This window comes from Pleurodeles waltl, chromosome 7, assembly GCF_031143425.1.
Source record: "Pleurodeles waltl isolate 20211129_DDA chromosome 7, aPleWal1.hap1.20221129, whole genome shotgun sequence".
In the NCBI taxonomy this organism is placed as follows: domain Eukaryota; kingdom Metazoa; phylum Chordata; class Amphibia; order Caudata; family Salamandridae; genus Pleurodeles; species Pleurodeles waltl.
Window position 1 is genome coordinate 1,402,776,291 of NC_090446.1, and position 26,047 is coordinate 1,402,802,337.

The 26,047-nt window shown below is 45.4% G+C and overlaps 1 protein-coding gene across 2 annotated transcripts in view; it reads left to right on the forward strand.

The window, feature by feature from the left end:
* The window catches only part of ASPDH (aspartate dehydrogenase domain containing), a 118,029-nt gene that overhangs the window by 224 nt on the left and 91,758 nt on the right, over positions 1 to 26,047 (forward strand). The gene's annotated exons all lie outside the window — the stretch shown is intronic.

Genomic DNA, 26,047 nt, shown 5'->3' on the forward strand with positions numbered 1-26,047 from the left:
GTCTGACTATGGGATATTTTAAAAGTAAACGAACCCCAAGCAGACATCAAGCAAAGCATGTTCTAGAATGTGCATTGATGGCAGGGGCGTAGCTTCAGAAGGGGTGTTTGGGGTGGTACACCCCCGTAATAATTGTATTATTTAATAAATAGTTGCGTACAGCAGCTTTCATTCGTGTATGTTGAGGTGTCTGTCGGATTTCACCTGGGATTGTTAAATACATACTCAGACAGACATACACACACGTACTCCTATCTCTGTCGTGAAGGTCTTGAGACATGGTTATTTTTTGCACAATATGGTGGGCCTCATTTACAAGGAGCTTGCGCCGCGCAGTCAGTGCTCCACACTGCTCCATATCTACACATTGATGCATTGGGCCCAATGCGTCGGTTTGTGGAGGAGTGCCTCACATTATACCTGCACCAGATATAATGTATGCAGGGTGCGTCACATTATACCTGCTGTATAATGTATGCAGGGTAGGCGTTCCCATGTTAAAAGCCACGCAAAACTGGCACAGTGAAATTTACAACTTTTCACTGTGTCACTCTGCGACTTGATTGCGCCAGAATCTTTACACCTGCTCAGACCATGCTCAAGGATTGACGCAGAGCTTTTAACATGGGACTATCTTTCTGAATCATTGCTCTAGCTGCGTCTGTTTGACGATGCAACTCCAGCAATGCATCACTTCATCGTCAACAGATGCATCAGAATTTCTAACACATGCTTGAAAACTTGCTCCATGGAGCTTTGTATTGCAAATATAGCGCATCCATGGCGCCCTACGGGCAATTGCAGCAGGCACAAGAAATCTGGTGCATTGATGCCGATGCATCAGTTCTTGTAAATGAGAACCTGTGTTTTTAGTAATGTTTACAACCCGCACTCATTTCCATTGTTTCTGATTGCTAGTTTTGAGCCGCTTTGTAAAGAGAATAGATGTTTTTCCCTTTGCAATAGCCAAAGACACTGGACTTTTCCAGTAAAGAGCACTGCAGTCTTCTTTATCAGCACCATAATGTGCTCCAGTCCCCGTACCAGACCTCAGTGCCCTAAGGGAAATTTACATTGGTCTTTACACTTTATCTCAGTATTTGCCCCCTCATCTTCTCGAACTCTAGGCATTTTATTAAGAGACAATTAGGAGTGTAGGGGTGCTAAAGGCAAACCCTTGTATTGTAACTGCATTTATACAGTGCCTCGAGGCACTTAAAGTATGATGAAGTGCATTAGCAGGTGGTTACCATGCTGCACTGCAGGGGTTGGCCTAGTATTACTAATGTTCAATGGGAGTGCAGCATATGTGGGAAGCATTTTTGGTGGTGTGTATGTGTGGCACTCTTATTTTGTCTTAGTTGCTGTGCTGAGCCATCTCGTAGTGGAAGAGAAGTGAGACCTAATATCTGTATTTTCATTTTGTTATTGAGCAGGTCTCTATAATCTGACAAAGTGACAGAAAGCACTGTCAAACAGCTATAAAGCAAAGATCTCGACTCCATAAAAGTTCCAGACCAATGCAGAAAAATAGGGAAAAATTGTTCTGCACAAATAGACACCAAGATCACCAAGGCAAATGAAAGAACCAGAGATGTGATTTTTTAAAGATGAATAGCATCTGGAAAAAGTCAGCCACTTTGGAAAGACAACAGTTTGGAGTGGAAAGGGAGATAGGTGCAATTTTCAGGACGATGATGTAGTTGAAGATTCAGGGGTCCTTTAGTACTTTAGTTCTTGTGTGGGTCCTTTCCTTTCAGCAGTCTGGATTCTTCTTCCAGCTTTGCTCCCTTCTTTGGATGGAGTCATCCCAGGTCTAGGAATGTTCTGAGGAGTTGGTGGCAGAGGTGCCGGATTTATGTCGTATACTAGCTATGGATTAGAGGAATTCTACCACCCAATCACAAAAATGTTCTTACAGTCCCCCATCTCCTTTTGTATCACTTCCTTTTTTGCCTTTCTGTAAAAATTTCCAAGAACCACTCTTTCAAAATGGAGGAATCCATCTGCCACTAGGCAAGCCTGTCATTAGATTCTTGGCCACTTCTCTAGCTGACAGGGACAAAACTGGTTTTCTCTTCTATTATGGCTGCAGCCTGCCTATGAGGCTCCTGGAAATAAATAGAAGCAACACTCTCCCAGTCAAGGATGGGTATTTAAGCTCTGGAAGTGTGATGAGTGGCAGACCACATTTAAGCCAGTTATGGTTCAAACAGTTTAAAGTACATTTTGACAAAGATGCATTTTCGCTGAAGTTATCAAAAATCTGACTTCACAGTTAAATCACATTTTAAAAGCAAAGCAGGAAATAACCTTAAAAATGATTCTAACCCTTTCCCAATCATAGGTGGAAAGTATAGATTTTAAAACCACCTAGGTGTAAAAGGTCTAGCCTGGCCTACATAGTAAAATGGTTTGGGGGTTTTATTTCACAGTGCAGGCATACTAACCCCACTATGTTCTGTCCCCTTTTTTATATATTGACAGCAAAGCTCCCTAGGCTTACAAGATACACTTTATGGATGACTTATGAATATATAAAAGTAGGCTTTTTCTACATGACAAAAGCAGTCTTCCCTTCCATTTGTAATTGCAGTGCATTTAAACTTCAGCATAGCCATAGCATGCTCCTGGCAAAAACCTATTTTTGTCATACATGTGAGTGATGTAAATACACATTGCAACACATATATGATAGTACTTGCCACATGCACACTTAAGGCACCATTTACACTAGAATTATTAGGAAGATAAATAGTCCACATAGGGAAATTCATTGTGTAGTGCATGATTTACAACTGTTTAGCAGTGATAAATTGCCCAGATTCCTAATGCCAGGAAAAAAAGAGTGTAGAAGAAGGTGAACAACATGGGGTGACTTTGCAGAAAAGGTGGATTTGCTCCACAGGCCATATCCACCTGAGAGCTAATGTAGACTAGTCAATTCCTTAATGAATTTGCCACCTCTGCCATGACACATGTCTGTTCTATTCACCTCCAGCCGGTTTGCCTGCACGTAATAACCCTCTTTAGTCAGCTGGGCACCCTGAGAGTCAGGAGTCATTTTGATTTTTGTGGGTCTGAATCAGGGCAACAGGAGGCCAACTACTTGACTCTTGGAGATCATATCCAGTCTCTGGGTGCCAGTAGGATTCAGGGGTACTTTAGTCTTTGAGTCCTTGTGTGAGGCCTCTTTCGTCGAGCAGGAACTTGGGGCCAAAAGTCAGAATTTTTCATCCAGCAGTGGCACCTTCTTCAGAAGAAGGTTTCCCAGGACCCAAAAATGTATTAGGAGGTGATAGAGGAGGTGTCAGATTTATCCCGTGCACTATTCAGTCATTGGAGGAATTCTATTGCCAGAACATACCAATTGTCTCACAGACCCCACCTCTTTTTGCAGCACTTCCTCATTGTCTTAGACGACAGGACCCAGGTACCACCAGGCAATTCTGTCTTTAGCTACTTGGCCACTCCCCTCCCTGTCAATGTCAAACCTGTTTTCCTGCCTACTGTTTCTGCAGTCTAATTGTCTAGGAGAGACGCTGTAATGAACTGAAGAATCCTTCCTTGCCATCTCGGAGTCAAGAAGCTGCTCTTTGTTCTACCAACAGTTGATATCCACTTCCAGATAGCTAATCTCCGCTAAGTGGTCAGCAGTCAAACCCCGTTGGACTTTCCTTGGCCCAGAGGCAAAATATTATCCTCTCAATCAGAGTTATTATCTCTTCCAGCCAAATATGCTTTTTTCTAGCTCTGGAAGTGTAAGGAGTCTCAGAATTGGTGTTCCCTTTTACTGTGACTGGGGATGGCCCCCCTAGGAATGTGTCCTGGGAATGATGGGAATAGATAAGAGAAGCCCTCCCTGACATCACCAAGTCAAAAAAGGTGCTAAGGGTGCTCTTTGTTCTACCAACTGTTTATGTTCACTCCCAGATACCTAATCCCTGCTACTGGTAGGCAGTTATCACCAATAAGCTTTTCTTGAGCCCAGAGGCAAGCCATTGTCCTCTGAGTCAGAAGTGTGAACTCTCCCAGGCAAGGATGTGTATTCCAATTCTGAAGGTATGATGAGTGGCAGAACTGAGTGGCAGAACTGGTATATTTTTGTTTTCCGTAACCTGTATTCTTTTCAGGGAACTTGCTCTGGAGGCGCTGCTATGCGACCTAAAAATGTTTTACCACAATGTTGTGTGGAATTATAGACCTTCAGTGATAACATTACAAAAATACAGGCACAATAATATAGGCTCACAAGACTGTTAATAATAGTAAAACTACAAAACTAACATGAGATATAGGAAGTGTAAAGGACCAAGGCAAAATAGTGCATTCAAATGGATTGGCACGCTTACCCCCACAGTGGTCAAATGAAACCAACAAAAGGGTCCTTTTGGATTTTGCAGCAGTGAATTTTCAATTGAGACTTTTAGAAGGTGATGATTGCAATGTTATGATGAAATAAGACAAGAATACAATCTGATCAAATAGCCATATCCAAAAGTAATGATGGCCATATACAATCATACTTTTGCTGCAACATGAGTTTTATTTTTATTACGAAGATGACATGTATAATAGAGTTAAACGTAAGAATTTATGAAAATTAATAAGGAGAATATGGTAGTTAGTGTTAGACCTGGCATGTTCTCAGACTTGCCTCTGCAGTGTCTGTGTGAGCAGTTGTACACTGCCAATTCAACTTGGCAAGTGTATGCACTTGCCAGGCCCAAACCTTCTCTCTTAATGCATGTAAGTCACCCCTAAGGTAGGCCATAGGTAGCTCCATGGGCAGGGTGCAGTGTATCTAAAAGGTAGGGCATGTACTGGTGTGTTTTACATGTCCTGATAGTGAAATACTGCCAAATTCGGTTTTGACTATTGCAAGGTCTGTCTCTCCTATAGGTTAACATGGGGATTGCCTTTAAAAGTATTTTAAGTGCAGTTTCCCATTGGGAGCAGGTAGAGATTTGGAGGTTTGTGTCTTTGAACTCACAATAAAAAAAATACTCCTTTTGGTAAAATTGTTTTTTAGATTGTCTGTTTGAAAATGCCACTTTGAAAAAGTGGGCATTTTCTTGCTTAACCATTCTGTGCCTCTGCCTAGCTACTGAAAACACGTCTGGGACAGTTGGGCTGTTTGTGAATTCCCTCTAGAGAGTTACATAAAGGGAGCTAAGGTGTGTCCTGAATTTCCTGATGAGTGTTCCTGGGCTAGAGTGGGAGGGAGGAGCGGTCACTTGCACTTGAAAGGGCTGTACCTGCCCTGTCACAATACCGTCTTTCTTACTTCAAAGGCAGAAATTAGTATAAGTATTGGACTGCGAGCCCTACAACTTTAGAACACTTTTAGATCAAGGGGAACCTCTGCCAAGGAGAAGAGCTGAAGAGCTGTGAGGAGAAGTACTGCCCCTTTGCTGTGTGTGCTTTGCTGGGTTGACCTGCAGTCGCTGCTTCTGCCTTAGAAAGGACAAAGACTGGACTTTGCTGTGTATCCTGCTAGTGAAGATTCTCCAATGGCCTGGACTGAGCTTGCCTCCTGTTAAGACGTCTCAGGGACCTCAAAGACTTCATCTGCCAGCACCTGGGCTCTCTTGCTGAGACCCCCTAACTTGCTAGGTGGTGCCACATCCAGTCCCTGGGCCCCTGGAAGAAGAATTTGGCAGAACCAAAGTGAAAATCCATGCACTGGAACTGAGCAGCAGAAAAATCGATGCAGAGCCTGCACCGAGGCTGGAAAATCAATTCAGCGCGGGGGAAATCATCATATCACCAGCTCAGCGCAGATCCATCGCTGCTGTGCATCAGGATTTTCCATTCTCCAGCCCTGGACATTAAAATCTTCAACATCACTGCACGGACCCGAGGCTTCTTGTCCAGAAACTAACACATCCTTTCCCTGCGAGGAAAGAATTGACGCATCGTGTAACCAGCGGAGAAAAAATCGACGCACAGCTCCACTTGCAAGTAAGTAATCTACGCATTGCTTGCTTTTCTGACATAAGCTCACCCGTGCTGCTTTATTTTTTACGTATACCAGTTACTTTGTGCTAAAACTATGAATTAAGACTCTTTTTACTTTAAAAATTCATATCTTTGCTTGCATATGTTGGATTTTTGTCATTTTGGCCTTGTTTGATTTAGATATATATTGGCTATTTGTCTAAACTGATGTGGAGTCATTTTGTGGTGTTTTCACTGTGTTAGTGAGTGTGTTTGTGCAAATACTGTACATATTGCCCCTGAGCTAAGCCTGACTGTTTGTGCCAAGCTACCAAGGGGGTGAGCAGGGGTTATCTGAGCTGTGTATCTCCCTTACTCTGACTAGAGTGAGGGTCCCTACTTGGGCAGGGTGTAAACTGACTGCCAACTAGAGACACCATTTCTAACAGTTAGAACATCAAAAAAGCATTGCAAACAATGTAAATATGTAGTTATTTCTAAATTTCTAAATATGTAGATATTTCTTAGGATTGGTTTTGGAATGACAGACTTGAAGAAGTGATACATTTTTTCAAGGAACACTTGTGGGATGGTGGTGTTCATTTGTAGAAACAATTAATTTTTGAGGTATTGATTGATCGTAAAAAAATGAAAATAATGACTGATGGCACTGAAATAGAATGTCTAATTTTTTGTTGAGGTTATTATTGTCAAATGTATCTCCAGGCTGATTTTACTACCCACATAACCTCTAGCAGGCAACCCCCACAAAAAATTCTGATCGAAATGACCGACTGACTCTGAACAGTTTAACTACAAGTGCTCCTGCCTTGCGCTGCTGGGGACCTTTTGAAAAAAGATCCATCCCTGCCCTTTTCTTAACCTACGTAAGCTCTGCTGTCCTTACTATTGCTTGAATTATTTAACACTGACGTTTTAGCACCATTGCTGTCTTCATTCTCTCCCTGCAGTGGGACAGATTGCCTCTGGCAGCATCTCCTCCATGTGCGAATTAGGAAAATTGCTTTAGACTACATGCTTCCTTTTCATGATTTAGGGAGATTGTCTGGTTGCGCTCCACACCCGTGTGGTGTACGATGGCCACCTCTTGTCACATTCCACAGTGTGCTGTGTAGAAGGGTTGGCTTTTGGAGGCCTCCCCGGTTGTGCAGTGTACTGTGATTACTTCTAACTATATGCAGTGTAGTGGAGGGCAATTGCCCCATGTTGCTTTACCCACCTCTGCCATGTACTATAATTGCCTCTTTATGCACTCCCCACTTGCACAACACTCTACCCTGTACACTGTAGGGTTACTGCTTCTTGTTGCACTGTTCGTAAGTGTAGTGCAGGGTAGTTGCCTCTGATTCCATTCCCCATACTTGCAGCAGAGTGGGATTCCCTTTGGCTGAGATCTACATTGTGCATTCAGCTGTGATTGCCTCTTGTGGCAATCTCCACTGTGCAGTGTAATGCATCTACTTTCTTCAGCACTGCGCAGTGTACAGCAATTGCCTCTTGATACACTCTCTGCTTGTGTAGTGTAGGGTAAATGGCTCCGATTGCATTCCCCGCCTTTTTGGTGTAGGGTGCTTGATGAATGTCTTTTGCTGCACTCTCCAATGTTGAGTATAGGGCGACTGCTTCTTGATGCACCCCCCCCCAAAGTGCAGCGAATGGTGATTGTGTAATGCTACCCTGGCCACAGGTGTAATAGGGTACTTCCCTCTGGGTCATGCTCTCTCCTGGTCCCGTGTGAGGTCAACCTGCCCCCTTGCTGAGGTTTGTCTGTGCAGCTGTGATTGCAAACTCTCCCCTGCTCATGCAGCCTAGGAGATTACCTGCTGGTGATGAACCCTGCTCATCCTAAATGGATTGCTAAACTAGACTGCTGACTAGCCTCGACTTGTTTCCTCTTGCTGAACTTTCCATATGCAGTGAGTAACAGGGGCTGCTGCCTGTTCTACGCAAGGTGCAGTTTGAGTGTGCTGCAGTTAGTTAAATTCTCCTGTGCAGTGGAGGGTGATTGCCTCTCGCACAGTGCTGTACTTCACGTGTGCAGTAGTAGGTGACTGCAGCCTACATACTGCAAGATATGTCCCCTTAGGAGCAGGCCCTTCTGAGTAATTTGAGGCGATTGCTTCTGGCTGAACTCTTCGTGTGCGCGTGAGGTGGTGCCTGGCTCAGGTGCAGTCACTGTCCCTTGCTGAACTCTCAGTGTTAGCGAGCTGGGGGCAGGGTTGTAGGTTGCTGCTCGCTGATTCCCTTTACCTCTAACTGCACCTTCAACTGCACTGCCCTGCACTGTGGAAAATAGCCGGACCCACCTCCCTTGACTCCCTATTTCATGTCCAGTGGCACATAATGACACCAGAGAGCCTGGTGAACTATCCAGAGAATGGCAGCTAAAAGACTAAAAATGACTTCATAGCATTTACCCATAATACTTTAATGTCAAAAGAATTTTAAAAGGTCCAGTTCAGTGTGGCTAAGCTATGTCAGAGGTTTAGGTTGTGAGAACTCTGTAGGTGGTGCAGACGCATAGCGGAAAGACCCAGGGGCAAAGCAGTAGTAACTTTCAATAACTACTTTTAGGTAACTGAGAGCACAATAGATTATTATTCGTTGACTTCAAAGCACATTGAACCATTTGCCATGTCTACATCAATTTCTTCTGATAATAATTGGCGCTAAAATAGTGATTTCAACAGTTATTTCCTTTTTTGCACTGTAAAATCCTGTAAAAAGGAGGGAAGTCTGCGCTTCGGAATTACCAATCTCTGCAGTTTTGGAATTACCTTGGTGCAGGAATTTTGACAGGATTACCGGGTAACTTGTGATATGTCCACAATGTGCTCCTGGGTATGATACCTCTGATATCTCTGATGTGTGCTTTGAAGCTCTCTACGTTAACAGTTTAATGTGCCAGTATTCTCTGTAAATTCAATCCTTTAAATGCACTTTATTCGGTTTAAAACAAGTAAACCACGAAAGACAATAAAACAGTACAGCATTCAAGTCTCAAATCCATTGGTAAAAAACACAGAATAAAACGGAATAGGAAATGTCAATAAAACCAATTATGAGCAACATGGCCTGTATAGTTATTCTGTAATTAGTGTGTTCTTCATTCTAACAGCACTATTTAAAAAACAGACAACATGATAACACGTTCAAGCTCCCAGCAACATCATTAAATATAAAAGAGCTGGGATAACTTGTTTCAAAGTTTAATTGACCAATGCTTGCTTTAAAAACCGTTTACATGACTGAAAGTAAAAAGAGCATATAAAAACAAAGGGGCATATTTACAAGCCTCCAGCGCCACCCTGCCCCACTCTAGCGTCATTTTTTTTACGCTAAGGCAGCCTTAAGGAGGCCTTTCTCCCGTGCCATATTTGCAAAGTGCCACAATGCTTGCATCATGCCACTTTATAAACCCTTGTGCCGCATTATGCGTGCACCAAGCATAATGTATGCAAGGGGGGCGTTCCTACACAGGGGGGCCTGAAAAAATGATGCAGTGAAATTTACATTTCACTGTGCCATTTTTTCCATCATTCATCATCAGAGCGGGCGTTAAACTGACCCACCCGTTTTAATCAATGGGCCTCCCTGTGTTTTGCTGCACTAGCGTCAAACTTTTTTACGCTAGTGCAGCAAAGCTCCACAATAGACACAAAAGGTTTGACGCTATTCTTTTACTGACCGGGACTGTGTGCCATATTGAAAATATGGTGCAACCATGGTGTCGTTAGGTGGGGCAGGAATAGCGCAAGAAAAGTGGCACATCAGGACCGATGCGCCACTTTCTCGTAATTATGCCCCAAAGTGCATAGTGTCTTGAAGAAACATGCCACCACACAGCCATGGACAACTAACCCTTTGGGACTCGTAGTGGTTGGTGTATTAAATTAAATCTAAAAAGGGTCAGTAAAAAAAAAAAAACATTTGATATCCCATAAGTTAAATATGGTTCCATAGGAAGAGTAGATTGGCCCAAGACATAAGATCTGACTGAAGTAATGGGCAAAGCACAAGATTCCCTTCCCCCTCTCCTCAATGACAAAAAGTTTTCTTAGTCCAAAGTATGTCTTCCCTCCTAACAGAATCAGGATTGTAGAACAAGTCTAGTTGACCTCATTTATGGAAACCGCCGTTGACATAATTGAGCCATGAGATTTTGTGGGCATAATACAGACTTAAACATCTTTGATGATGGATATATACAACGAAAACTTATTCTTGAGCCAGACAGAACGCCATATAATTGAAGGTTGGAGACGAATTAAGTCTGAAACATAACTGAGCAATAATTCTTCATGAACGTTGAAAGTGGGTGCACTGTTGGGCAAACACAGCAGAGGCTTGAGAAACGTATTCTCAGCTGTTTGCAGTTGTGATGTGCTGGAATAACCTCTGTAAATTATTTTATATGGTCTTCATATAATTAAGACATTCTGGCTCACTGCTTATTGACCTGCTAGAAGACTAACAATATGTTTGTCTAAGTTCCCAGCCCAGTACATATTCCATGGCATGGAGATGATCAGATAAGAAAGATGGTTGGATCTGTGGCTGGTAACATTTCTTCTCTCTTTTAAAGTCTGCTGACATTAGGTTTATTCAAGAAGCTTCCATGATAGTGTTGCAAACGGAATAAGACTTAATTCATGGACTATAACTCTATTAGATTTAACTCGGATATCTTTTGAATAAGTGTTTTATGAGATCAGACATTGGCTGGCAGTATGTTTGAAAGCTGGATGACTCCTACTCACTTCTGGATCAGTGTATATAGAGATTTCAGAAGGGGTAACTGTGTAATATGGGCCTATATTACCATCAGGCGTTCAGGAGACATTTGTAAACCACAAGGCCAGAGACCGAGTAGTATTTAAATGTCACCCGAACATTGACATGGCAACAAATGTTACTTTTAATATATTTTTAAATTGCATGATTTATTAATTGATTTTAGAACTGTTTAGAAAGATTTAGAACATTGGAGCTTCATATGTTTAGTATCCATTGTTTGCCTGAATTACAGATAAGTCTGTCAATGTTTTGCGAAATCTGTGTTTTTGCTGGGGATAATGTGCTACATATAAAAAATTTATTTTCTGGAACAGTTTGTATTATTATACATTGTCAATGCAAAGCACGGTGTAAGGACATGATTAGAAGGCATCAAGTATTCTACTTGGAAATTGGGGTCCAGGTAAAACACATCCCCATAAAAGAAAATATATACAAATATAAGCCTCAAACAGGGATGAGTTAAGGTTCCTGTTTTATGTAACCTTTACATTTCTGATATCACCAAGTGGCCAACTCCAGAGCCTGTCCATCCAAAAATAAACTAAAATCTTAGGCAACTTCTATCATGTTTTCCTTGTTGAAACTGGCAAGCATCCTGAGTGGTCCATCACTTAAACTCCTGGAACTTATTATCAGTGCAAATGTATGCCACTATTAGCCTGTAGCTGTGAGGATTTGTACATAACCTTTATGCCAAATTGTGCCCATGTGATGATTCATCCAGACAAACTCTGCTCCATTTTATGTTTTTTTTGCATATTCTATGTTAGATACACTAAGCTCTTTCTAATCCCACTTTAAGAAAATATATTATTATGGTGTAGGATATTGTAGACCAGCCTTGAGATTTTTGCTGCTTCTGGCTAATGAAGACATTGTTTTTTATGTAGGGTCTTTGTCAAAGTCAGCTATACGGACCCGCAGATCTATAACGTTTTAGTAACTGTATTGTACTGTCTTATTGTACATATTTTATATTTTAAATCTTTGCTGCTATGATTTCTACTGTATGTTTTTATGTACTTTTATGGATGCTAATATACATCCGAATAAACTTATTTATTGATTGATTGATACTCCCAGAAGCTATGATTAACTGGCTGTAATTCAATACTACCTGTTTAAGCAGCTTTTAGCCCTTCCCTTTACTATCTCAGCAGCCCATATTTAACTGAAATTAAATTTGATTAAACAACCGACCCTATCAGCATTGAGTATGCTATGTTTCTGGCATCTGGCGAAGATATATATCCATATCAGGGTCTGTTAAAATCAAATTTATAGATGGAAATTAGGAAGGGGTTATAAAGCATCCAAATGCAACATAATACTCTCCCGAGTTTTGATCTTTTACAAATGTGTGTAGCATGGGTATCCTCTCTCCCTTTGCCTCACTTCCAGGTAATACTAAACAGGCAAATGCATGCTGCTTTTTTTGGTCGATCTCTGGCCTTTTGTCATCTATCTGTGGCTCACGTCCACTGCACTCCCATCACTATCACTCGTTCATGGGCTTGCTTTTCAAAAATTCTTTGTTATCATTGGTAAATGCTTTATGTTTGTCCCTCCTTGGGGCAGTTTTGTTACCGCCTTGGCCATCGACCCTGTTACATGGATAATTGCACGTTTGCCGATACGTTTGACTGCAAGCAAACTTCTTTTTCCTTTTGTGTCTCTCCTTCACGCACATGCTTATTGCGGCTGTGGTGCTTTGAATTGGCTTGCTTATGTCAATTGTTTTACTCTTTATTTTCAATTTATGTGGCAAGTAAAGTCCAGTTAGGAATTTACAACGCTAATAGCTTTAATTCAAGCAAACGCAAGACCCTTTGCACTGCAAATGATTCTCTACGTTTGACACCAGAACATGCCAGCCACTGAAGCACTATAGGACTTTACTAGAATCTTATATTCAAAGACGACTGCATCCAGAACGAAGGAGGACTTCTCACTGATTCTTAAAAATTACTATACTGCATTTCCTTTTGGCCAGTTTGGCATTGGGGAGATAAAACATCAATGAAAAACCCCTTCGCATGTAGGCCACAGCAGGCTCTTCCCGTATAAATCTGAAACCTTGGCCCATAATATATGCTATTATGGCAGCATGAATAAAGAAGAAGGGACATTACTAACTCCTGCCTTTCAGTCACTGGGGTTTAGAACCTTTGCAGTGAAGAATGATTAAACACTGAAGACATGTAGCTAGAAAATGCAAATGAGCTAATAAAGTTTTAAAAACAGTGTAATCCCATCAAATACCAAAGGCTAAATCGATCTGAGTATTCCCTAAATCCACTCAAGTTCATCGGAAGAATTCAAAATCCAGTTTGAGATTGTATGTATGAAAGTATAGGCTTCAATTTTATTCTGATGTAATATATTGTTTCTAATTTGTTAGTCCTGAATGTTTTACCAATGATTTTATAGATTTACTTATTATAATAATAATAATAATAATCATCATCATCATTCTAATGATGATGATGATAATAATAATAAAACTGTATATTCTAAAATGTGTTTTTCTTTTGTAATTCATTGACAATACAGAGTATCTTTAAGACGTCATATATAAAGAAAGAAAATAAAATACAATGTGGGAAGGTATAGATTTCTGAGACAGTGTTTTGCATTTAGAAATGTTATGTTCACACACTGGGAAGGATTCAATGGTAGATTTTTGTATAAAGAATGGACCTGCAAGAAAGAGCTTGCCAGGTATTCTGATTAATGCTCTGGGAGTGGGAGCAGCATCCTTATTGTGAAGGAATTTTCAGCACTGACTTTTTCATTTGTTTAGAGAAGCTAAATATCCTGTAAATTACTTCAGAATTGTACATTTTGGGAAATAATTCACAGTTAAGGTCTAGTTTCTCTAAGAGCTTTAAAACCACTGGTAGACATATGCTGCCCCACTGCCATATTCACTTTTTTTCAGGGCTCAGTAGCTGCACTTTGTTGTTGGGAAGCTCCTTTATAAAATTGCGCTTTGGCACACTTTTTTGTTTCTTTTAGCTTACTGTCCCCAAATGGGTATCTACCATCTCTGAACAGCAAATTTAAAACAAGGTGGCCACTGCTTCAAGAATAATTCATTCACATGCATGGTGACACTTGTAGACACATAAGCCATCATGGTAGGGCCACTGTAGCATGATGACAGTGGGTGCTGATGCATCACCACACATGCCCACATACACCTCATTGTGCTTTTTTTGCTAATGCATTCAGCACTGGCAATAACCATTTTTTTCAGCAATTGAGGAATATTAGCAAAAAAATAAGGGCAAAGGCTACAGGTTTGCTTTGACAAAGCCAAAATGTGAACCCATTTGGTTTTGTCAGTGCTTGTTTAGAGTTTGCTTCAGTGTAAGCTTTCTTATGTTCTGTAAGCACTTATTTTCACTCTTGTTTTTTTCCTTCCGACATAGTCCCTAAGAAGGAACTGCACATGTTAGACTGGTGCTTTTGGTAATCATTTCTGGTTTCCTGGGCTCTTTATACCTCCGATTTTCTGTCACATGATGTAGCAAGGTGGCAGTGTTATGTGGTATGACTGGGGAGTCTTACCATGTAATACTAGCACATTACCCAGTAGTGGACCTCGGTTCACACTAGTAAACCTTAGCTCAGTCCTAATAGTATGGCAGAGAGCTACCTAGAGGAACATGTGTAAAGCATTTCACCATACAGACATGGACGATGAGTAAATGACATGACTCAAAATAAATCCAAATCCAATTTAGAAAAAATAAAGCTGCTTATTTCTAAATGAATTTAGACACCAAAATTTACTTTTTAAGTTACACACAACCGGAGTTATGAATTTTAGAAGCTGTAGAAAATAGGATATTTGCACTGTTTAAGTGGCTTCCATTGAAGTCAAAGGAGGAAATCGAAGTGTGCACTCGGGCACTTGCAAGGTGAGTTCTGGGGAGCCCACCTGGACTTAAGCTTCTGAGGGGCCCTAGACCAACAGACAACAGTCATATTCTTATTACGTTGCCCAGGGAGTCTAGGCGCAGAAGTGCTTTGGCTGTTCTTGGTGCTGACAGGTTCGCAGCAGCTGGTGAGTTTGCACTACTTGGCAACTGGGTACTTAGGGGTGGACACATGCTCTACTCTTTGGATGTAGAGGTCTTTGGGGGCTCAGGACCAGAAATCAACAGTTGGAAGTTTGACACCACATCTGGGGGCTCCGGGTAAAGAGGAGGCTTCTAGCTGTCAATCACAGAAGCTGGTTGCGCTAAAGATGCTGTGCTTCCCCTCTTGAGGTCACTCTCATCCGGCTGCACAACCACAGGAGAGGGATCGTTGCCGATTTTGGTCTCTATGCTGGGAGTTGGTGATGTCTGAGTGGCCATCGGTTTCTGGATTGGCGACAGACAAGCCTTGGTAGCTTCAAAGGTGATCCACTGGTACTTCGACGGCTGGAAGTCGTCTGCCTGGGAGAAGAGACGTAAAACTTGGCATGGTCTTCTCTCCCACTCTATGGATGCTGGACACTAAGTTTCTTTAGGCTCACTCACAGGCAGCCTGTTGGGTTGCAGTTCTTTGACTTCAGCACGCTGCAGTTTACAGGGGACTGACTTCTCAGTGTCCACTTGAGTCCCTCTTGCTGGGACCAATGAGCTTTCACCTAGGACACATGTTGGTCACTCAGTTCCAGTGATGGTCTCTGTAGGTCACATTTGTGTCCTCTCTTCATGCTGCGGCAGGAGTCCAGGTCCTGTTGTTGGTGACCGCTTCTTCTTTGTGCCTCTTCTTCGTTGCAAATACGATCTAACTTTCTGGTGAAAGGGGGTCCCTTAAAACCTGGTTTTAGGGCATTTAAGGGTGAGGTGGACAGTGGCCAATGGGCTGCTGGCCCCCGTGGCTAGCCTGCCCATGTGGTGACCACTTCCTGAGGGAGTGGGTCACGTTTCTACGCAGAATCCACTAAACCTAAGGGTTACCAAGATGGCAGAACCCTTTTTGGGATGTACCCACTGCTTAGCACACCCTCGGGGTGTGGCTAGCCTTTTGTGGGAGTACGCCTCCTGCATAGCTAGTTTTCCCACCTGTCAGGTTGGACAGGGTGGGAAGGTCTTTGTCTTCCACTGGGGGACAAGTAAATATGATTCAAGGGTGGATGAAGCCTTTTCACACTAGCCAGCCTGAGAGGGAGGAGGTGTGACCTCCTGCCTGCCCAGGCCCTTTGTCTCCGTCCTGTGGAAGTCCTAGCACAGCCAGCTGGATGACAGTCTCATGCCCATGTTATCCTATGGACCGCTGGTTATTCGTGGTAGTACTGCATTGTAAATGCTGTCACTGGGACATATATGCTCATGCATATATGTCCTCACTCATAGCACAGTGCACCCTGCCTCCTAGGCTATAGGAGGCCTACCTAGGGGTGACTGACCCGTACTATGGGCAGTAAAGGGACTCTGCCTACACATGTTGTGGCAGAGTTGGGCAGCTCTGCAATCTCACTTTTACTCGGGTCACACAGTTTAGCTTAATCAGTGCTGCAGCCCTGGTGGCCCCTTTACCACCCTTGCCCTGGGTCCCACTGGTACCAATTACTAGGGACTTGCAGCAGTGGTAACGTCCTTGGAAATTGGCCTATGCAATTCTATATACAGTTTAAGGGAAAGAGCATAAGTACTGAGGTCTGGTTAGCAGGCCTCAGTACACTAACAGGTCAAAAACAACAGCATCATGCAGCAAAATGGGGGCAAAAAGTGTGGGGAGGGGCATCTGCAGAGAAGCCCAGTTTGCTACACATGAAAAAATATTTCTAATCATACTGAGATTCCAGACATTTTACTATACCATTATAACCAATTCCAAGGGTATATAGAGACCTTCTACACTTGTTATAGTTTCAAGTCACAGACAAGTGCCTATCAATGTCATCTTAAGGAATTTGAGGGCCCAGGGCAAAACATATTTTGGGGCCTGTTAGACCTGACAGCCTTTGGGTGGTCACCCCTAACTTTTTGCCTGCCTGCCTCCCTCCACTTTTTAGATACTGTTTTTGCTGGTTTGAAGACTCTGCACACTTTACCACTGCTAACCAGTGCTAAAGTGCATATGCTCTCTCCCTTTAAACATGGTAACATTGGATCATACCCAATTGGACTCTGTTAGAAATGGGGTCTTTGGTTGACAGTCAGGTTACCCCCTGTTCAAGCAAGGACCCTCACTCTAGTTAGGATAAAAGAGAATCACCCTCAGCTAACCCCTGCTTACCCCCTTGGTAGCTTGGCAGAGCAGTAGGCTTAACCTCAGAGTGCTGGGCGTAAAGTATTTGTACCAACACACACAGTAACTTAATGAAAACACTACAAAATGACACAACACCAGTTTAGAAAAATAGGAAATATTTATCTAGACAAAACAAGACCAAAACGACAAAAATCCAACATACACAAGTCAAGTTATGATTTTTTAAAGGTTTAAAATAAAAAGAGTCTTTAGGTAGTTGTAACACCACACTAGCGCTGCTAGCGTGAAAATGTACCTGGTTTGCGGCAAAAATAACCCCGCACGGGCGGTGTGCGTCGAAAATAACCCGGCACGGGTATATGCGTCGAAAACAGCTCGGCTCGGCGAGGCGCGTCGAAAAAGCCAGCCACGCGACGGTCCGAAGTCCCGCGGCGCTGGTTGCGATCTCTCAGCCTTCGTCAGCGATGCTGCGCGTCGTTTCTCCTGCTCCGGGCGTCGATTCTCCGGTCTCGTCTCCAGCGGCGTCGTTTCTCAGCTGCGGAGCCGGCGTCGAGTCGTTTTCTCAGCCGCGATCGGATTCGCGTCGATCTTTTCTCCGCACGGTGCGCGGTGCGTGTATTTTTGTCCTTAGGCTGCCAGCCTCTCCTTTCAGGGTCCCAGGAACTGGAAGGGCACCACAGAGCAGAGTAGGGGTCTCTCCAGAGACTCCAGGTGCTGGCAGGAAGAAGTCTTTGCTATCCCTGAGACTTCAACAACAGGAGGCAAGCTCTACATCAAGCCCTTGGAGATTTCTTCTTCAAGATGGAAGGCACACAAAGTCCAGTCTTTGCCCTCTTACTCTGGCAGAAGCAGCACTGCAGGAAAGCTCCACAAAGCACAGTCACAGGCAGGGCAGCACTTGTTCCTCAGCGATCAGCTCTTCTCCAGGCAGAGGTTCCCCTTGATTCCAGAAGTGTTTCTGAAGTTTGTAAGTTTGGGTGCCCTTCTTATACCCATTTTAGTCTTTGAAGTCACCTTCCTTCAAAGGGGACTCACACCTTCTTGCGAAATCCTGCCTTGCCCAGGCAAGGCCTCAGACACACACCAGGGGGCTGGAGACAGCATTGTCAGAGGCAGGCACAGTCCTTTCAGATGAGAGTGACCACTCCACCCCTCCCTCCTAGCAGAGATGGCTAATCAGGAATGCAGATCACACCCCAGCTCCCTTTGTGTCACTGTCTGGTGTGAGGTGAAAAACAACCCAACTGTCAACTGACCCAGACAGGGAATCCACAAACAAGGCAGAGTCACAGAATGGTTTAAGCAAGAAAATGCTCACTTTCTAAAAGTGGCATTTTCAAACGCACAATCTCAAAATCAACTTTACTAAAAGATGCATTTTTAAATTGTGAGTTCAGGGATCCCAAACTCCACCTGTCCATCTCTTCTCTAGGGGAATCTACACTTTAATCATATTTAAAGGTAGCCCCCATATTATCCTATGAGAGAGAGACAGACCTTGCAACAGTGAAAACGAAATTGGCAGTATTTCACTGTCAGGACATATAAACCACATTACTATATGTCCTACCTTATCCATACACTGCACCCTGCCCTTGGGGCTACCTAGGGCATACCTTAGGGGTGCCTTACATGTAAGGAAAGGGAAGGTTTAGGCCTGGCAAGTGGGTACACTTGCCAAGTCGAATTTACAGTGTAAAAATACACATACAGACACTGCAGTGGCAGGTCTGAGACATGATTACAGAGCTACTTATGTGGGTGGCACAACCAGTGCTGCAGGCCCACTAGTAGCATTTGATTTACAGGCCCTGGCACCTCTAGTGCACATTACTAGGGACTTACTAGTAATTCAAATATGCCAATCATGGATGAACCACTTACATATAATTTAAACAGGAGCACTTGCACTTTAGCACTGGTTAGCAGTGGTAAAGTGCCCAGAGTAACAAAAACAGCAAAATCAGAGTCCAGCACACATCAACAACCTGGGGAACAGAGGCAAAAAGTTAAGGGAGACCACGCCAAGGATGAAAAGTCTAACACGTGTCCCCCCCAGCTAAAAGTGGGGAGCAACTACCCAACCTCATGGGAGTTCTCATCACTAAGGCGGAAGAACCTGGACAGACCATCAGCATTGGCGTGCTCTGTACCGGGTCGATGTTCCACCGTAAAGTCCATCCCCTGTAGGGAAATGGACCACCTCAACAGTTTTGGGTTCTCACCCCTCATCTGCATTAACCATCTGAGGGGTCTGTGGTCGGTCTGAACTCGGAAGTGAGTCCCAAACAAGTAGGGTCTTAGCTTCTTCAGTGCCCAGACCACAGCAAACGCTTCACGTTCTATGGCACTCCACCTACGTTCCCTGGGTAGTAACCTTCTGCTAATGAAGGCTACGGGTTGATCTAGGCCCTCTTCATTCAGCTGTGAGAGTACTGCTCCAATACCATGCTCTGAGGCGTCTGTCTGTACAACAAACTCCGTGGAGTAGTCAGGTGCCTTCAGCACCGGTGCTGTGCACATGGCAGCCTTCAGGGCATCAAAAGCGTTCTGGCAAGCCTCTGTCCAGATCACTTTCTTGGGTTGCTTCTTAGAAGTCAACTCAGTTAAGGGGGTAACAATGGTACCATATCCCTTAACGAACCTCCGATAGTATCCTGTGAGACCTAAAAAGGCTCTCACTTCAGTCTGGGTCTTGGGAGGCTCCCAAGCCAGAATCGTGTCAATCTTAGGCTGTAGGGGTGCCACCTGGCCACTCCCCACCTGGTGTCCTAAGTACACAACAGAACCCTGCCCTATTTGGCACTTGCTCGCCTTAATAGTGAGGCCTGCCTTCTGCAGGGCCTCTAACACTCTCCAGAGGTGTTGCAGGTGTTCCTCCCATGTGGAACTAAACACAGCAATGTCATCCAGGTAGGCGGCACTGAACTCATCCAGTCCTGCCAACACCTGGTTGACCAACCTCTGAAAGGTGGCAGGGGCATTCTTCATTCCAAAGGGCATCACATTGAAGTGGAAGTGCCCATCGGGGGTAGAGAATGCTGACCTCTCCTTTGCCCCTTCAGTTAAGGCAATCTGCCAGTACCCAGATGTTAAATCAAACGTACTGAGGTACTGGGCAGCTCCTAACCGATCAATGAGCTCATCAGCTCGGGGGATGGGGTGTGCGTCAGTCTTGCTGACCGCATTGAGACCCCGGTAGTCCACACAGAACCTAAGTTCTGGAGTGGCACCAGGAGCAGTAGCCTTTGGGACCAAGACCACTGGGCTGGCCCAAGGACTGCTGGAGTGCTCAATAACCCTTAGGGCTAACATTTTGGAGACTTCCTCCTTAATGCAAGCCCTCACCCTGTCAGTCACCCTGTAAACCTTATGTTTAACAGGTGTACTGTCCCCAGTGTCCACATCATGTGTGCACAGGTGTGTGACTCCTGGGATCAGGGAAAACAGTGAGGCGAACTGTCCCAGCACGTGGCGACAGTCCCTCTGCTGTTCCTCAGTCAGGGAGGGGGAGAGGATCACTCCCTCCACAGACCCATCTTTCTCTCCTGCAGACAGGAGGTCAGGAAGAGGCTCACTCTCTTCCTCCACCCCGTCATCTGTCGCTAGGAGCATGGATAGCTCAGTTCGCTCAAAGTGTGGTTTGAGGCGGTTGACATGTAGGACCCTCAAGGGGTTCCTGGGGGATTGCAAGTCTACCAGATAGGTGACCTCGCTCTTTCTTTCCACCACCTCAAAAGGCCCAGTCCACTTATCTTGGAGAGCCCTAGGCTCTACTGGTGCCATGACCCACACTTTTTGTCCAGGCTGAAACTCAACCAGAGTGGCATTCTGGTCGTACCACCGTTTCATGTCCTCCTGGCTTGCTTCCAGGTTCTCCTGAGCGAGACGCCTGAAGCGGGCAGTCTGGTTTCTTAGTGCCAGCATGTAGCTAAATACATCCTGGGGTGGTTTACTAGGAGCTTTCTCCAAAGCCTCCTTCACCAGACTGAGCGGTCCCCTCACAGGGTGGCCATAGATGAGCTCAAAGGGGCTAAAGCCAAGTCCCTTTTGAGGCACCTCCCTGTAAGCGAACAGAAGGCATGGCAAGAGGACGTCCCACTTACGCCTCAAGGGCTCTGACAGGCCCTGAATCATGCCTTTCAAGGTGCGGTTGAATCTCTCAACCAGACCATTACTTTGGGGGTGGTAAGGGGTGGTGAACTTGTAGGTTACCCCACACACCTTCCACAGAGACTTCATATAAGTGGATATGAAGTTTGTACCCCTATCAGATACTACCTCCTTGGGGAACCCCATGCGGGTAAAAACCCCCATCAAGGCACGTCCCACCACGGGGGCGGTGACCGTCCTTAGAGGAATAGCTTCTGGGTACCGTGTGGCATGGTCCACCAAGACCAGGATGAACCTGTTGCCCATGGCTGTCTTGGGATCCAGAGGCCCCACAATGTCAATTCCTACCCTTTCAAAGGGAGTACTGACTACCGGTAAAGGTTGGAGGGGAGCTTTGCATTTCCCCCCACTCTTGCCACTTGCCTGACAAGTCTGACAAGATCTACAATAAGCAGCTGACTGCTTGTTCATCAAGGGCCAGTAAAAGTGGGAGACAAGCCTCTTATAGGTCTTGTCCTGCCCTAGATGTCCTGCCAAAGGCACATCATGAGCCAAACCCAGTAGGAAGGTCCTGAAGCCCTGGGGTACCACCAGCATACGAGCTGACCCCGGCTCAGGAACCTTAGGCTCACTATACAGGAGGCCATCCTCCCAATAAATCAGGTGAGTACCTGGCGCCCCGCCAGCCGCCTGGGCTGCAGCCTGCTGCCGCAGTCCCTCAAGAGTAGGGCACTCCTTCTGCGCTGTGCAGAATACTTCCCTGGTGGGTCCCCCTTCCTGCTGCCACTGCGACAGCTCAGGGACCTCCCCCAGTTCAGCCACCTGTTCCCCTGTAGGTTCCGGGGCATCACCCTCAGGCTCTGCCTCCTCCCGGACCGTGGGAACTTCTGGGGCGGGTTTCCCGCGCCTCCGGCCTTTCCTCTTCTTGGCGGTCCCCTGGGCCACTGTTTCAGGCTCCAGGGGCTCTTGACTACCCTGATTGGCTGCCATAGACCGGGTGGATACGCATACCCACCCAGGCAGACCCAACATCTCCAAGTGAGACCTGTGTTCCACCTCCTTCCAAGGGGAATCCTCCAGGTCGTTGCCTAGCAAACAATCAACAGGCATGGTTGGACTCACAGCTACTTTCCAGGAACCTGAGACCCCCCCCCATTCAAAGGGAACCTGCGCCACTCTGCAGAGGCGCTCAGAGTTGTCTACTGCAACTACTTGGTGAAGTACCCGGGGATCAATCTGCTCTTCAGACACCAGGTGACTCCTCACTGTAGTCACACTGGCTCCTGTGTCTCTCAGAGCCTCCACCCTCTGTCCATTGATGGTCACCCATTGCCTGTACTTCTTAGTGTTATCAGGCACTAGGTTTCTCTGGACCATCTCACTGTCCCCTAGTGAGACAAGGGTCATTTCTGCTGGTTCCCACCCACCTGAAACCAACTCCTCCCCAAGCGCTACACTGGCCAAACCCTGGGACGGTGCACCAGTGGGTGCCGGTGTACTTTTGGGGCATTTGGGGTCCCCCCTCACATGACCCACCTGGTCACATGAATAGCACTTACGTAGGGGACCACCTGCCATTGGCTTCCCTTTGGAGAACCATGGCCTCTTTTCACTGGGGGGTTGGGAATCCTTACCCTGGGAATCAGTTTGGGGCCCTTTAGAGAACTCATCCTGTTTGCCCTTACCCCCCCCTTTCTTCTGAGAGGGACCCTGCCCACCCTTGGCGTGGTCTCCCCCATACCTCTTTTGGACCCTGGTGCTCTCCCAGCGGTCCGCTTCCTGTGCAAGCTTCCTGGGGTCAGTCAGCTTGCTGTCAATGAGGTGCTGGCGCAGCTCTGGAAAACATAAACTGTACAAGTGCTCCCAAGCAATTAAATTGTAAAGCCCCTCATACGTGTTTACCTTACTGCCCTTCACCCAACCATCCAGTGACCTGCAACAAGAATCAACACATTCCAACCATGTTTGGGATTCCTTTCTCTTGTAGGATCTAAACTTCTCTTTGTACTGCTCAGGGGTGAGACCATACCTGGTAAGTAAGGCCTCCTTCATGGCAGGGTAGGTGAGACTCTGAGCATCCCCTAAGGCCGTCAGTGTGTCCCTCCCCTCTGCCTCAAAATGCTTCCACAGGGCTGCCCCCCAATGAGCTTCAGGGACCAGGTTCATGTGGAGAGCTGACTCATAACCCTTGAACCACAAGTAGATATCATCCTCCCTTTTATAATCCCTCACAAGGTCTTTTGGGATGTGTACCCTTCTCTCAGGCTGCACTGTAGAATTGCTGCCACCATCCCTACTGGACTGGTTTCTATGATCTATCTCTTTCAAGCTAAGCTCATGAGCCATTGTTATCTTCTTCTCCTCAAGGGCTAGCCTTCTCTGCTCCAATTGGTACTCCCTTTCTGCCTGTCTGTCCTGCAACTCTTCAGGTGTCAGACCGTTGGAGGATACACTGCTACTTGCCCTAGAGATTCTCCCCTGAGACATAGCAGGCCCACCCACTACATCAGTGTGAGTGACTTGCAACTCCTCTTCCCCCTCTGGCTCCTCATCTGTGTGCCCCTCAGCTGCTTTGGCTGTCACCCAGGCCCTCAGCGCCTTTTGCAGCTCATCCTTCTTGGATGAGCTCTCAATGGGACAGCCAACATTCCTACAAAACTGCTTCAACTGAGCCACCTTGTAGCTCTCCAATTTCTCCAAATCAAAAGCAGTTTCAGCTAGGGCATCTCCAGACTGAGACATGATGAGAGGTTAAAAAAAAATATGCACAGTTCCAAAAACAGAAAAGCAAGTTCTCAAATGAAGTTTCAGCAAAGTCAATCCCGGGATCAGCGAAAAAAAAGAAACTGAATGCAGAGAAAAACAGTCCAAGTAAAAAACAAAAATCACAAGACTAGTAGTATGTGGTCACGTAGTGGTCTGAGATCAAAACAGTAGTGTACACTTAATTACTGTATGTCAAGTACAAATACAAGTCCAAATCCCGACCGCTGGTCACCAATGTTAGAAATGGGGTCTTTGGTTGACAGTCAGGTTACCCCCTGTTCAAGCAAGGACCCTCACTCTAGTTAGGATAAAAGAGAATCACCCTCAGCTAACCCCTGCTTACCCCCTTGGTAGCTTGGCAGAGCAGTAGGCTTAACCTCAGAGTGCTGGGCGTAAAGTATTTGTACCAACACACACAGTAACTTAATGAAAACACTACAAAATGACACAACACCAGTTTAGAAAAATAGGAAATATTTATCTAGACAAAACAAGACCAAAACGACAAAAATCCAACATACACAAGTCAAGTTATGATTTTTTAAAGGTTTAAAATAAAAAGAGTCTTTAGGTAGTTGTAACACCACACTAGCGCTGCTAGCGTGAAAATGTACCTGGTTTGCGGCAAAAATAACCCTGCACGGGCGGTGTGCGTCGAAAATAACCCGGCACGGGTATATGCGTCGAAAACAGCTCGGCTCGGCGAGGCGCGTCGAAAAAGCCAGCCACGCGACGGTCCGAAGTCCCGCGGCGCTGGTTGCGATCTCTCAGCCTTCGTCAGCGATGCTGCGCGTCGTTTCTCCTGCTCCGGGCGTCGATTCTCCGGTCGCGTCTCCAGCGGCGTCGTTTCTCAGCTGCGGAGCCGGCGTCGCGTCGTTTTCTCAGCCGCGATCGGATTCGCGTCGATCTTTTCTCCGCACGGTGCGCGGTGCGTGTATTTTTGTCCTTAGGCTGCCAGCCTCTCCTTTCAGGGTCCCAGGAACTGGAAGGGCACCACAGAGCAGAGTAGGGGTCTCTCCAGAGACTCCAGGTGCTGGCAGGAAGAAGTCTTTGCTATCCCTGAGACTTCAACAACAGGAGGCAAGCTCTACATCAAGCCCTTGGAGATTTCTTCTTCAAGATGGAAGGCACACAAAGTCCAGTCTTTGCCCTCTTACTCTGGCAGAAGCAGCACTGCAGGAAAGCTCCACAAAGCACAGTCACAGGCAGGGCAGCACTTGTTCCTCAGCGATCAGCTCTTCTCCAGGCAGAGGTTCCCCTTGATTCCAGAAGTGTTTCTGAAGTTTGTAAGTTTGGGTGCCCTTCTTATACCCATTTTAGTCTTTGAAGTCACCTTCCTTCAAAGGGGACTCACACCTTCTTGCGAAATCCTGCCTTGCCCAGGCAAGGCCTCAGACACACACCAGGGGGCTGGAGACAGCATTGTCAGAGGCAGGCACAGTCCTTTCAGATGAGAGTGACCACTCCACCCCTCCCTCCTAGCAGAGATGGCTAATCAGGAATGCAGATCACACCCCAGCTCCCTTTGTGTCACTGTCTGGTGTGAGGTGAAAAACAACCCAACTGTCAACTGACCCAGACAGGGAATCCACAAACAAGGCAGAGTCACAGAATGGTTTAAGCAAGAAAATGCTCACTTTCTAAAAGTGGCATTTTCAAACGCACAATCTCAAAATCAACTTTACTAAAAGATGCATTTTTAAATTGTGAGTTCAGGGATCCCAAACTCCACCTGTCCATCTCTTCTCTAGGGGAATCTACACTTTAATCATATTTAAAGGTAGCCCCCATATTATCCTATGAGAGAGAGACAGACCTTGCAACAGCGAAAACGAAATTGGCAGTATTTCACTGTCAGGACATATAAACCACATTACTATATGTCCTACCTTATCCATACACTGCACCCTGCCCTTGGGGCTACATAGGGCATACCTTAGGGGTGCCTTACATGTAAGGAAAGGGAAGGTTTAGGCCTGGCAAGTGGGTACACTTGCCAAGTCGAATTTACAGTGTAAAAATACACATACAGACACTGCAGTGGCAGGTCTGAGACATGATTACAGAGCTACTTATGTGGGTGGCACAACCAGTGCTGCAGGCCCACTAGTAGCATTTGATTTACAGGCCCTGGCACCTCTAGTGCACATTACTAGGGACTTACTAGTAATTCAAATATGCCAATCATGGA